This window comes from Mus pahari, chromosome 13, assembly GCF_900095145.1.
Source record: "Mus pahari chromosome 13, PAHARI_EIJ_v1.1, whole genome shotgun sequence".
NCBI classification, from domain to species: domain Eukaryota; kingdom Metazoa; phylum Chordata; class Mammalia; order Rodentia; family Muridae; genus Mus; species Mus pahari.
This window is the reverse complement of record NC_034602.1, coordinates 42,531,332-42,545,152: the sequence shown is the minus strand read 5'-3', so window position 1 is coordinate 42,545,152 and position 13,821 is coordinate 42,531,332. Positions and strand designations below refer to the sequence as shown.

The 13,821-nt window shown below is 39.0% G+C and overlaps 1 pseudogene; it reads right to left on the bottom strand.

Moving 5' to 3' along the window:
- LOC110330296 overlaps window positions 1-13,510 on the bottom strand; it is a 78,657-nt pseudogene extending 65,147 nt beyond the window's left edge.
- Between the last annotated feature and the right edge of the window lie 311 nt (window positions 13,511-13,821).

Below are 13,821 nucleotides of genomic sequence, written 5' to 3'. Positions count from 1 at the left end.
TGGGAGTGGGTGGGTAGGGAAGCAGGGGCGGGGGGGTATAGGGAACTTTCAGGATAGCATTTGAAATGTAAATAAAGAAAATGATAATAATAAAAAAAGGAAAAAAAAAAAGAAATTATCCAGAGTCCTAATAAAGGTATATCTCTTTGGAAAGAATACTTAGAAGGTGACAGGGTTCTAATTTGGGCAGGATTCCCAAAATAAGCAGCTAATCCAATTCTCCTATTCAAATGGAGAAACTGAGGCACATAGAAAGTAATCATATTTATACAAAGAAAACCTAAAAGTTTGGCATGGAACTAAGTAGTCCACTGTTCTCACAAGAGCTAACCTGGGCTTTTGCCTCAGCCTATCATCCCAGCTACTTGAGAAGATGAAGTAGGAGAGACACAAATTGAAGACTGCCCCGAGTTACAACCTGAGTAAGAAGTATGAGCAAAGTGAGAAGTCCCCGTCTCAGAATCAAAACCTACGAAATCAGAGAGAGAGCTCAGTGGGGGAACTCCTGTTCAAAGTGCAAAGTCCCTAGTTACCATTGTGAGAAAAGATGAAAAGAAGGGTATAATTAATATGCATGTATAATCTCAGTATTTGAAATATATTTTACAGAAATCAAAACAATTATCACACCCTTAAAATTTTGATGAAACACAATGGTGACGTCATTCTAATATTTTACAGAAAGTCCCAAAAGTGATTCAGTTTTCCCACTAATCTAGACCTTATCCCCTTGTTATTCAATATGTGTACTGAGTGCATGCTGAATAATAGGTATGTAATTCAAAATTTCAAAATGTTTTTGTCTGGTCAGAATTTTACCTTTCAAAATGATAAATTAAATGTTTATGTATACCACTTCTGTCTACACATGCTCATTCCTTTGAATAACTTCCATTTTCTTCTGAAAATGGTTTTCTCCCTCCCTCTCAAGGTTTATAATAAGTATTACCCTCAGGTAAGTGTGTTTCAACTTCCATCTAAACAACTGTCTCGTACAATACACATCTAGTTGTGACAAAGCTGCAGGTAAGCAAGAAACCCAGGAAGCAGTCATGTTGCCAGCTGTTGATGGCTCTATTTGTAATACTGCTGGTTTTCTTCTACCCGATGTCAGGTGCACAACTGAAAGGAAGGACATGGTTAGCCAGCAATGCACACAAGAGAGGGTCTCTGAAATTGTGACAGAAACAACACTTAGGTCCCAGTGGAGTGACAGAGCAGCATGAGCAATGTGGGAATTGTAAAAAGACAAGGCCATGGAGAGGATGGCCATGGGGCCATTGACAACAACACTGAATTCCACTGTCAGCTAGCACCATGAGCCCAGAAGCTTATTTCAATACTCTATCAGGGGCTGACTTACAGGGGCTGGTGTATTTTGAGAAATGCTTCTCTTTAGACACTAGACGTTTTGGTAAGCTTCCTACGCAAGATAGCTACCCCCTGGCTATCCATTATTCCCCCATTCTCTCCCTGAACATACAGTGACCCGAGACGAAACATCCAAACACAGATACCAGGCATCCCCTGCCAACCAAACTCAGAGGAAATCTCCCACTTCTCTCCAAAGGAGGCTTATTCATTCATACCTGAAAGACCAGAATGCTCAGGTCACTTTAGATATCTAGAAACAAGAGAAAACATAGACAAATTTTTCGCTAGAGAGTTTGCTAAGGGATTAAGAACATTTGTTGCTTTTCCAGAGGCATGGGGTTCAATTCCCAGCATTCATATAGTAGCTCAAAATGGTCAGTGTAACTCTAGTCCCAAAGCATCTGATGCCCTCTTCTGGCCATTGCAAGTACTGCAAACAGACAGGTTGTGCATTGACTTTAAAACTCTAAATTTCACTTAAAGAAGTACTTTAATGAAAAAATAATAATATAAAATCTCCAACAAAATAAATATGTCTAATAGTAATGTTAAAATTCACTGGTTTTGAGCTGGTGGAGGACTTTAATTACCATGTCAGAGCAACTGAAACTGGATTAAAAACCTTAATTAAAACCTAAGTTCACTTCAGTCTCAAGCTCTTGTTCCTGCCCATAGAAAGGTCACCAACCAGGGCACAGCAAAGACTGGAGAACCCAGATGGCTCCAGTCAAGTCTGCCATGGACAATTCAGCTGCTCTTTGCATGGGCAGTTGCAGAACACCTGTCCCATGAGGCAATGTGCCAGGCCCTCTGTGTCTCAGAAGATGCGCCAGCAAGCAGCTTACCTGACATTGTCCATGGGAACCACAACTCTACAAGTCTGGTGAAGTATGTCATGCATGAAGTGTGTGTGTGTATGTGTGTGTGTGTGTGTGTGTGTGTGTGTGTGTGTGTATTCATGCGTGCAATGTATATATGTGGATGTGCACATATGTGTACGTGGATATGTTTATTTATGTAACAATGGTATTTATATGTATTCATGTATGCATGTGGATATGTGTAGTTGTGTGTTTGTGTCTGTATATATGTGTATCTACATGTATATAATGTATATATGTATGTATATACATATATATGGATATGTGTATGTGCATGTGAATACATTTAAGAATTGTGTATGCATTATGTGTGTATATGTGTGGATGCTACATATAGATCTGAACATTACTAGACACTAATGAAGTATCTTTTGGTTACTGTACATGTTCTCTAAGATTATTTTACAAGGTGTTTGAAAATAAAATCATAGAATCTGACAATGATAGATTTTGTAAATATACAAGTAAAAATCACTTATTTGCATTTCTACTAGAAAGCATTAGGACAGAAATTATACACCCTGACAAGAGTAGTGAATAACCTTAAGTAAAATATAAAGCATGGGGCTGGGGATATGACTCAATTACCAAAGTACTTTCTGCACAAGCGTGGGACCTGTATTTGATCCCTAGCACCCATACTGAACACCAGGTGTGGTGGCACACACTTGTAATCCTAGTACTGGGGAGGCTAAGGCATCTGGATCCCTGAAACTCACAGACCATCCACTCTAGATAAATCAGCGAGCCCCAGATGCCAGTGAGAGACACTGTCTCAAAACATAGGGTAGACAACGAAAAACTGAATACCTGTGGTTGGCTTTTACAAATGCATAGGCATTCAGAAACATCTGCAGAAACACATGCACCCTCACACATGTGTCCACATACATGCATATTCATTCACACAACACCAACACAAAGCTATGAAGTACCCATGTCAAAAAGGAGAACATGAAATGTTTTAAAGATGCCAGTGTATTCATAGATATAAATGATCATTTGTTTGTGTGCCTGACTGTAAGCTAAGCAGATAGCAATTATGTTTGTCCCAGTTCCCAGATGAAGGTGCTTCAGAAGGTTAAAACCATGATTTCCACGAGGCACAGTAGAATACACCTAGGTCCCAGGCACATTCTCAAATACTGCAGAGTTCTGTTCATAATTTCTGAAGTTAAATAAACAAATCTGCCATAAGACCCAGAAATAAATAGCCATTCTGGGTACATATTCAAAGGACGTGCAAGCAGGATGGGGTAAAGCTCCACATGCTCCTATGGTCACTGAAGCAATATTCTCTATAGTTAAGAAGAATCACCTCAACAAATATGTAGGGGCTGAAAAAAAATTGTTTCCATAATTAAGAGCACTTGCTGCTCTTAAAGAGGACTGAGGTACAGTTCCCAGCACCCAATGCTCACAAATATCTGTAATTCCAAAGGATCTGATGCCCTTTTCTCTTTTGGCTTCCTCGGAAACTATAACCACATGGTGCCATTACATATGCCAGGCAAAGGCTCATACACACAAATAGAAATTGAATCATTTTTAAATGCATCAGGAAAAACATAGTACATATGCACAATGGAATACTACTTAGCTTTAAAATACGTATGGTTTGGAACTATAGAACCTGAGAACACTAGGATCCTGCAGGAACCGAAAAGTAAAATGCATGCTTTTACTTATATGTACAGACCAAGACAACTGATCTGATAAAAGGAGAAACATAACTAGTTGTTTCCAGGTATGAGAGAGTAAGAGAGTTTAGGAAGTTGTCCGTCAAAAATCTCAGTCAGCTAAAAGAAGGGGACTCCTGTTATGCAGTGTGGTGACTGTGGTCAACAACAGTGTGTGGCATCCCTGGAAAACTGAGAAGGTAATTTCTCATCTCCAAAAGATGGTAAATCTGTAAGATAATGCATTCCCTAATCAATTTGGTTGAGCCATTTCAGAAGGACACATATTTTGAAAAAGGTTATTGTCTATAAAGGTATAAAATCTTTATGTAATTTTGATAAAATTCCCAACTCTACATTAGCACTCATGAGAAAATCATAGCATTTGTGACTCCATTTTCTCTATTGACCTGGCTCCTGATTGCCAGCAGTCATAAAAGGAAGCCAAGAGCAGTTTTGCCAACATTATCAAGACAATCTAACATGTCACCAGCATGTCCCCCAAAGCCATGAAAACATATCTCCCATAAGCCCTCTATGCACCATGACATGGATTATTTCATGGGGCTAAAGTGTCATCATTCTCATTCAAGAAGTAATAAAGCCATAGCCACTGTATGGGAATCCACACTCAGGTACTGGAATCCCTGTTCTGAGCTGACAATGGATTTTTAATTGGTTGGTGCTTCCAAAAGGTCAATGTATTAACTTTTCAGATCTTTCCTTAATCCTTAGGACATTTGTGCACATTTAGAAAAATGCAGGTGCTTAACACATTTTGTCCAGTTAAATGGGCCTCTGTGATCTGAAATTGGCATAGGCAGGTGGCTGCCAGGTCTGAGCTACTTTAGGAAATGGATGTATTTCTCTTCTACAAGCTCTCTGTGGGAAGGGGAAGAGGACGTGGGAGGGAGAATACTGACAGACAACAGCAGGGGGACTCTGTGCTCAGCATCTTGTCTTGGTGGTATATCCAACTGCAAGATTTATAACCTTCTTGTTACCATGTATCAGCTTCAACACTTTCCGTGAAGTCTTCAATAACTTCGATGACATCTTGCTGAGGGGTTTTGTCATTAAAAGCCTAAAGCTGGTCATTAACAAACCTTCTCTGCAATCATGCACCGCTGTGCTTGCTCAGGCATGGATCTAACTGGAAAGTTGGGCTGCCTTGGAAACTTTCTAGAAGAATGCATTTTTATTGTGCAGAGTATATTTCTTTAGGGGAAGAATCCCAATCATTTCATCATTTATTTCTCATTATCTATGGACTAACCCTTCCCTCATAGACACAATCAAATTCAACAAACATGTGTAGCACACTACTATATAATAGGCACACTGCTTGGAGCTAAATATATAATTAGGAAAAACACAGCTCAGCCTTCAGAGGATCAGGCCCACCTACCCCCCAAAAAATTAGCCATCATTAGCACAACCCTTTGTAATATGGTGAGAACCAATGCAGGCGTTATAAGCATTGTCTTGCTCATTTGTCACTGTCTCTTGAAAGATGCATGTTCTTAATAACTTCATCTTTGTGATTAAATGACTAGCATTTTGCCTACTTGGGAAATCAACCAACCTGGGTTGAAAGTATGGTATACATACATAGTGAACTTTTATCTGGCCATAAAGAATGAAATTATATTTTCAGGAAATAGATGGTATTGGGGATCATTACATTTAGCAAAATAAGCCAGACTCCTAAAGACAAGTAGTACAGATTAGCTTATATTCAAATTCTAGATGGAGGACATGAAGGTAGACAGGGGACAGTAAGAGGGGAGTGAAGAAGTCTAAAGGGAGATAGAATAAGGGTGTATCTGTGAGAGGAAAGTGAAAAGGAGGACGATTTAGGAGAAGAAGGGAACTAGCAACAAGAGTGGGAGGAGGGAGAGAGAGGACAGTAGGGGAGACGAATGCACTAAAACAAAGCATAATGATACCCATTTATGAAGAGGGAGAGTTAAACATGAGAGCACACATCTGTAACTGCAGAACCCAAGGATATAGGTAGGAGGATTCAAAATTCAAATCCAACCTTGGCTCTATGATACCCTGTCTCAGAAATTAAATAAAATTAGAAAAATCTATTAATGCTTATTTAGGAATTCTTTTATCAGAGCTAACAACGACGTAGCTGGCATATCCTGATTGCGAATGAGGTTTTACATAAGTTCACACATGTTTACCTGTCCTATGCAACCATACAAGATAAGTTCATTAAAAAGTATGGAAAGGACCTACAATTTCTAACTGAAAAAGGACAACCAAGCTGGATGCAGAAAACAGTTAAGCAAATATGAGGAAGAACATGAGCCAGGACTATAACCACTTTCATGAGAATTAGTACATGCTGGAGTCTTGCTGTGGGCACTCTGTCCCCTGACTTCACTCTTCCTCATATTCATCCACAGCACGGAGGATGGAAGGTTTCCATCCATGAGCATTTGTGTGGGTAATTTTGAAATTACCCACTGGTTTTGAGTGTTCACCACTGTTGCTAAACTTATGAATAGAATAAAGATTCATAGGTTGTATGAAATACAAGCATTTCTAGATCACTGAACTCCAAACATGCGAAAGTCTATCTAAATGAATTTTCTTGCAAACAATTTGGTTTTTCACCTAATTTTGTGCGCTGTCTGAAGGAAAGAATGAGAGGAGATTTGCCTCTCTACTGATTTCAGGAAAAGAGATAGCCAAATGGTCAATGCTTCACAGGGTGATAAAACGTGCAGGCATGAGAGACTTCTCCCTACAATGTGGAAGGAGGGTACAGGGGTTTGAATAGGCTTGGACCATCGGAAGTAGCACTGTTAGGAAGTGTGGCCTTATTGGAGGAGGTGTAAGCTTGTTAGAGGAAGTGTATCACTATGGAGGCAGGGTTTTGAGGTCTCATATATATGCTCAAATCTGGCCAATGTGATCCAGACACTGCTCCTGACTACCTGCAGAAGACAGTCCCATTCTGGTTGCCTCCAGATCAAGATGTAGAACTCTTGTCATCCAACAACATGGCTACCTGCAGGCTGCCAGGCTTCCCGCCATGATGATAATGGAGTGAACCTCTGAAACTATAAGGCAGCCAAATGAATGAATTTCTTTCATAGGAATTGCCTTGGTCATGGTGTCTCTTCACAGGGGAAAGAACAGGCAATGGTGCATGCACAAATGGTATTTCTTATTTTAAAAAATTATTATAGTATTTGTGGTAGGGAGCAGAGGTCAGAGGACAAACTGTGTGAGTCAGTTCTCTTCTACCATGAGTTTGAACTGAGGTTTAGACGTTTGATGACAGGTACCTTTGCCAACTGAGCAATGCCACGGGTCCTACGATGTTATGTACTTATTATTTCTTTTTGTTTTGAGATTATAATATAAATCATCTGCCCCTTCTCTTTCCCCCTTCTAAACTCTCCCATATACCCAACCACCTTAGCCCTTTTTTCAAATTCATGGCCTCTTTTTTTTCATTAATGGCTGAGGCTATATATACTTCTAAATATATAAGTACAACCTGCGCAATATGTATAATGCTACTCATATGTATGTTTTCATGGCTGATCTCTTGGTATTGGATAAGCAATTGATGTATTCTTCCCTGGCAAAGAGTCCTTCCAGGCTCAGGATCTGTTAGTTGACTGTGGCTCTTGGTGTACAGTTGAAGCCTTGTGATCTTTCTCTCATCCACTTTCAGCATGTCTGTTGTTGGTCTTGGTTCGGCTCATGTTTATGCAGTCATGTAGGTTAGACTTTAAATAGCAAGAAAAATAACCTGTGATAGGAATGTTTTAAGAACGCACATTTTGTAACAATAATTAACACTGGCTAAGGACCTCCAATGTGCCTGAAATGGCTTGGAGAGGTTTGTGCTGTAAATTATTAGGTGGAATCTTTGCAATACCTCTGCTTCTGAAACTAGTATCCCCACACTTACCCATGAACAGATCAGGGACTTCTAGGTTAAGCTATTTGCCAAAGGTTCTGCATGGAGAAATTTACAAAGCTGAAATGTAAGCTTAGTTTTGTCAAGATTGGAGTGCAGCTTTACTCTTGCCTGCATCTATGTTAATTAAAATATGTCCTATTTAAAGACACTTAACTAGAATTAAACAATACAATAATAATACATTTCTCTCTCTCCCTTTCCTTCTCTCCCTCTCTCTTTCTTCTTCCTTCTTCCTCTCCTCATTTCCACCTTTTCTTTACTTTTTTCTCCTTCAGAAAAATAAGCCAGAAACATTTCCTTACATTTAGTGCTCAATAAGTTGCCATGGGATTTTACCTGGGGAGCTCTGTAAACCCTGCAGGCAGATATCATAGATGCAACTATAGCGTCACTATGTGCCTGTCCATATGCATGACATTGGGGGTGGGCAGGTGGTTCACAGGAATAACAAGGCCATCTGACACCTTTGATTGTTGTTGGGCTCTCATCTGCAGAGCTTCCTACAAATGTCTTCCTTGAACGGTTATTATTTTTAATTTTTTATCAGATGTTTCTTACCAGGAAAGTTCTTGCCCAACCATGATCATCAGCACTGCCTCCAAGGAATCTCAGTGAATCCACAAGTAGCTCTCCCTCAACTCTTCAGGTAACAGGCCAAATATGTAGGTCTAAGATTCTTCCAACATCACAGAACCAGTTAATCCTTTCAGAGACATGTAGAACAGCTACAGAGGACCTAGGTAAACACTAAACAGTGATCTTAAGAAAAAAGACTTTGTGCTAGGAGGACAAAATTCACTGTCTCAGAAAATAAAAAAAAAAATCAATAATGATATTAATAACACATTCTGCTCTGTCAAAGGAAAAGTTGCTTAGTAGCTTTTTATTTTTTATTTTTTGATGTAATCAAGTAACTTGGACTTCTTGCAAGTTAGTTTTCTCATCTGTAAGAAGGCACTAATTACCCAAATCACTGTTTGGGATTTAAGTGGCATAATGGCACCAATAAATCTCTTTCTGTTCCAATCAGAATGGAATAAAGAAGAAAGTGCTTAGTAATAACTTTTATGGAAGTAAAATTAAAGTCTCCCAAGGAAATGAATGCAACCAGATTTCAGGAAAAGCTGGAATAAAAGACTCAAGCTCTTCCTGCCTCTGAGACCCACTTCCCTTTCTACACAGTATCTCCCTCCTGTTTCTAAGGTCATAAGGCAGAATGAAGCCAGAAATGGCCCAGGAAGTTGCTTCCCTACTTTCTTAAATCCACAGAAAAAATAAGACAGATCCATTCAAGTTCAAACTCCAGTGAAAGACTGGGATTGGCTCGATTCACATCATGTGAGTTCATCTAAAACTTACATGGTGCAATTATCATCCCAGCTTTCCAAGCTGACCTGCTAAGCATACAAGAGGAGACCATGACCACCTCACAGAAGGAAACTTGTTACCAGAAAAATAATCCCACATAGGATAGCATAATACAGAAACATAATAAAAATATTTCACTGATACCCATCCTAATATAAATCCATTCATGTTTGCATATTTGTCTGCAATAAATACATATTAAGATGAAAGTTGTGTCAATACATACATTTCTGAAAACTCTAAGGGTTCATATCTTTTTTAAACCCAAAGAAAAATTGTATTATATGCCTGGCATGGTAGTACTAGCATATGGAGGCAGTAGTATCAGGAGTTCAAGGCCAGCTATGACTAGCAGGGACTCTAAAGCCAGTCTGGGATACATGAGACCATATCTCATAAAGATATCAAATCAGAATACAAAACTGCATTATGTGTTAGTTATAATGAAAATATATAGTATGTTGCCAGATAAAAAGAAAAAAATGTTAAAAATAAAAAATAAATGATGTTTTAAATATATAATACAATCAGAACTCAGCATATCATGGGGTCATGTCTCTGTAACCACATTGTTAAGTTAAAAATGTAAGTGCCACCTCCCCAAGCTACTTGTTATCAGTTGAGCAACAGTGAGGTGTAACAGTGTTCTAAACAGCAATATTCCAAGAAAGTCGGAGGGAGGGAAGACTGGTGGCAGGCTAATTAGTAATGTATGCCTTGGTCTTGATTGTTCTGCCTTGAGACAGGGACTCACTGAGAGACATGGTTCTCAGACCTGGTATCAGAAGAGAACATGGTACCATGGAGCATCTGTCCAGGAAAAATTTCAAAATTCAACATTCTAGGATCCCTATTAACTGAGAAAATATCATTCTCTTCTTTACAAAATATAAAACATCCCAAGTTGAGGTGGCATCCTTTCGGTGTATCCTGTTTATTTTCCATCCAATAATATACAACAAAACGTCAACACGCTGCTGTACAGGATTTTGCTTGGGAGTATTTTTTCTTTCTCCTGTCCCTGGAAACCCAAATTAACTCACAGTTTCTGTTCTCATGTTCCATTCCAACCCACACCTCTAAATCATGATATTTATGGGCCAACCACTGAGTCTTTAGAGTGATGAATCTCACGGACCGCATCAAGCACTTAAAGCCATTTCAAAATCAACAAGATGCATTTCTATAATTAGCCATAAAAAGTATACCAAATTGAAAATGAAAAAGGTTAATTCCTATTTTTGTCTATTTTCCCAAACATGCATAGACTAATTTTAAAGGACTCATTCAGGCTTCCTGTATCCACCTGTGATGGGTAACCTTCATTGTTAACTGACTTTCGATTAATCAAGGCATCTGAGGGACACCTCTGGGTTTATTAAGAGAGATGACCCAGCCCATAGGTCACTGTGATAGAATAGTATCTGAAGAAAGTAGAGCACCAGTAATTGCTGGTTGGTCATAGAGAGAACAGCACTCCTTGCTGACGCCACCTCATTGTCACAATGTCTGGGTCAAGAACACATGATCAAAATAACAGGGACTGAAGCCTGTGAAACCCTAGGTAAAATGTAAGTTAAAATCAACTCTTCCTTTTCAAAGATCTTTCTGGTATCTTGTCATAGCAATGTGAGAGTAACTAATAAACCAGCCATAATGCTACTTGCCAAGCCGACCTCTCCTTCTGCAAGAAACCTCACATCGGCAGGGTGACAATAAACCCAATTCAGTGACAGAAAGGAATGCAGAGGAATCTCAGAAGCAGAGATTTCCCTTTATTTTCACAAGTAAATTCTCACCTAAAACATACATACACAGAGAGAGAGAGAGAGAGAGAGAGAGAGAGAGAGAGAGAGAGAGAGAGAGAGAGAGAATCACTTTAAAAATAATCCTTTGCTTTGGTTAGACGGTAGAAATCCGATTGTCGTCTGCCAAGACGCTCCAGGCCTCAGTGAGGGACCACTCAAAAACGGTCAGGGTTTAGACATATACCCTTTTGCATCATGTTCTAGAATTCCTTTTGGGTGTTTGCTGAGCCATTCTGTGACGAATAACTCCTGGACTTTTCAATAAAGTGACAATAAACAAATATGGCTGTTAAGATTGAAAAAAAGGAAATTGCAATCTCATTTTGTTTTAGATGGTCCAGCTGTGACTCCTTTTGTAGGAATAAGAAATGAAACAGAGGCAGTAATAACGTAAAACAGCAGTATTTTAAGAAAATCTGAAGAAGAGAAGACAAAGTGGCAGACTAATTCATAATTCATGTTGTTAATTGATAATTATGACTCATCATTTGTTATCAAATATTAAAAGAAGTTTTGGAAGAGTTAGCATCATCATCTTCTTCTTCATCACCACCACCACCACCACCATCATCATCATTGTCATCATCGTCATCATCGTCATCATTGTCATCATCATCCTGTGAAGGCAATCCACATATCTGTTTCTAACCAGGCTGCTTAGTCATAGCTCAAACGCTACACTGAAATGCTTGCAAATCCTGTCAACTCATTTTTGATAGTTAGGACATCAAAATATGCAAATGAATTTGCTATAGCTGAACAGTGTTGACGTTTTATGATATTTAATGATTTCCCCACCGTTCTATTCTTGTTACCTTCACCTGCGACTCAGGAAATGCTGAAGACAGCTGCTTTTTTCCTTGACTCAGTTTCAGCAGAGTGGAAGCTGGGCCTAATCCTCACCTTCCTCTTCTCTAAATATCTGCTCTTGCCCCTCTCCTAATTACATGGCTTTATGCTAATTTACATGAATTTCAGCTTTCAAAATCAATGGTCTTTGTGGAATGCAAATAAGCACGTGACAAAATTATATTAAGTTTGCACAATTGATCTTTCATCATTTCAAATGGTACCTTTGAATAGTTCCTGAAATGTCTGTCTGAAATTCTCCCAACACTGAGTGTCATCAAGAGATGGGGGGTCACACTGGGGAAACCCATTCTCGGTGATGTAAATTACAGGGTTATTATATGTATTCTAGAACAAGAGAGCAGAAGTTTCATTCCAAACAGATGTTAAAAAAAATAGATAGCTCATAAAATCAGGTGCATTACCCTCTATCTTCTGGAAGCTACAACCCCCAAACTAGTTTTCATCAAATTGCACTGACCCTATTAACTTAATTTTCCACACACTGACCTTTTATGACTAACAATGGAAAAGCAAAACTGTGCAAATGTCCATGAAGACAGTCAAATGACTCTTAACATAATGAGAAGACAGAAATATCTTTCTTCCCATCAGCACCTGCTGATTGTCACTGCTCCTTAACCCCTTGGTCCCGCTAGCAGGTACATTTTCTATCCCCCACAGGAGGGGTCCAGAAAACTGGTACCTTGAAATTGTAGTTTCAGCTGCCAGCATGTGGAGACCCAGAAAGGATTCAGTTCTCTTTCTTTTAAATGCCTTTTCTTATCATAGCAGTGACATCAACTTGAAAACTATGTCCAAGCCGTTTGTATTGCCACAACAGAATTTAAAAACTAATTTTGGTATAAAAGCCAGCTACTTAATGTTAACTAACTCAAATCTTAGTCTTTTCTTCCCAGCCAACAACTGAGCATAACTAACCCCTAAAATCATCCCTTTTTGTGTCCATGCGTATGAATATTTGACTCTCTGCTGTCCTTCTATACTTGGGTACACATAGACACAAACAAATCACTAATTTACCTTAATATATCTCAGTAATTTACGTATTCCCCATGGTACCACATAGATCCAACCCACATTTTCCCAAGATGGATTGGGAAAAAATTCAATCTCCACATCCTGTAGAAAGCTCAGTTCTCTCTTATTCTCCTGATGCCTGACTATGGGAGTTGTATGATATTGAACAGCAAAGAAATCAGCAGTGCCTTTGATCATTTTCTTCTCTTCTGTGAATTCTGGAAGCCTTGATGATGGATAGCCTTGGCTTTTGCTCATGGAGGTAACCTGGGACTTGACAACATCTGGATAATCGCCATCAATAAATATGGGTTTGGCAAAGAAATCCAAGTGGAAATTGATGGCCCTCTTAGTAGCTTTCCTGGTCAATCTCTGAGTGGGGATCTGCTGGCTCTAACCAGCAAAAAAATAATGACAGGACACAAAGCCCTTCTGCTCTTCTTGGAATAAAGAATCGTAGCTGTGCCAGGATCTGGCATGAGCCTTAATCAAATTATGATCTGCTTAATAAACCCCAATCCCAATATGAGGCACACTGGGAGCAAAGATACCCATGTTGTAGACCAAAAGAGAGAATATTAGGCTCATTTATGGTTGTTATCCACTGCTTCACTCCAAAGATTCTGAAGCAAAACTGAACGTAACTGTCAACAACTGTTCCTGTCAACCAACCTCCTTGGTCTTCTAGAGCCCGAGGCAAATCAAAGTGATAGATGACCACTATGAGCGTCACCCCATTCCTTTTTTGTGTCCATGCATATGAATATTTGAATCTCTATTGTCCTTCTATATTTGGGTACACATAGACACAAACAAATCACTAATTTACCTTAATAATATCTATGATCTTGTTTTAATAGTTGATT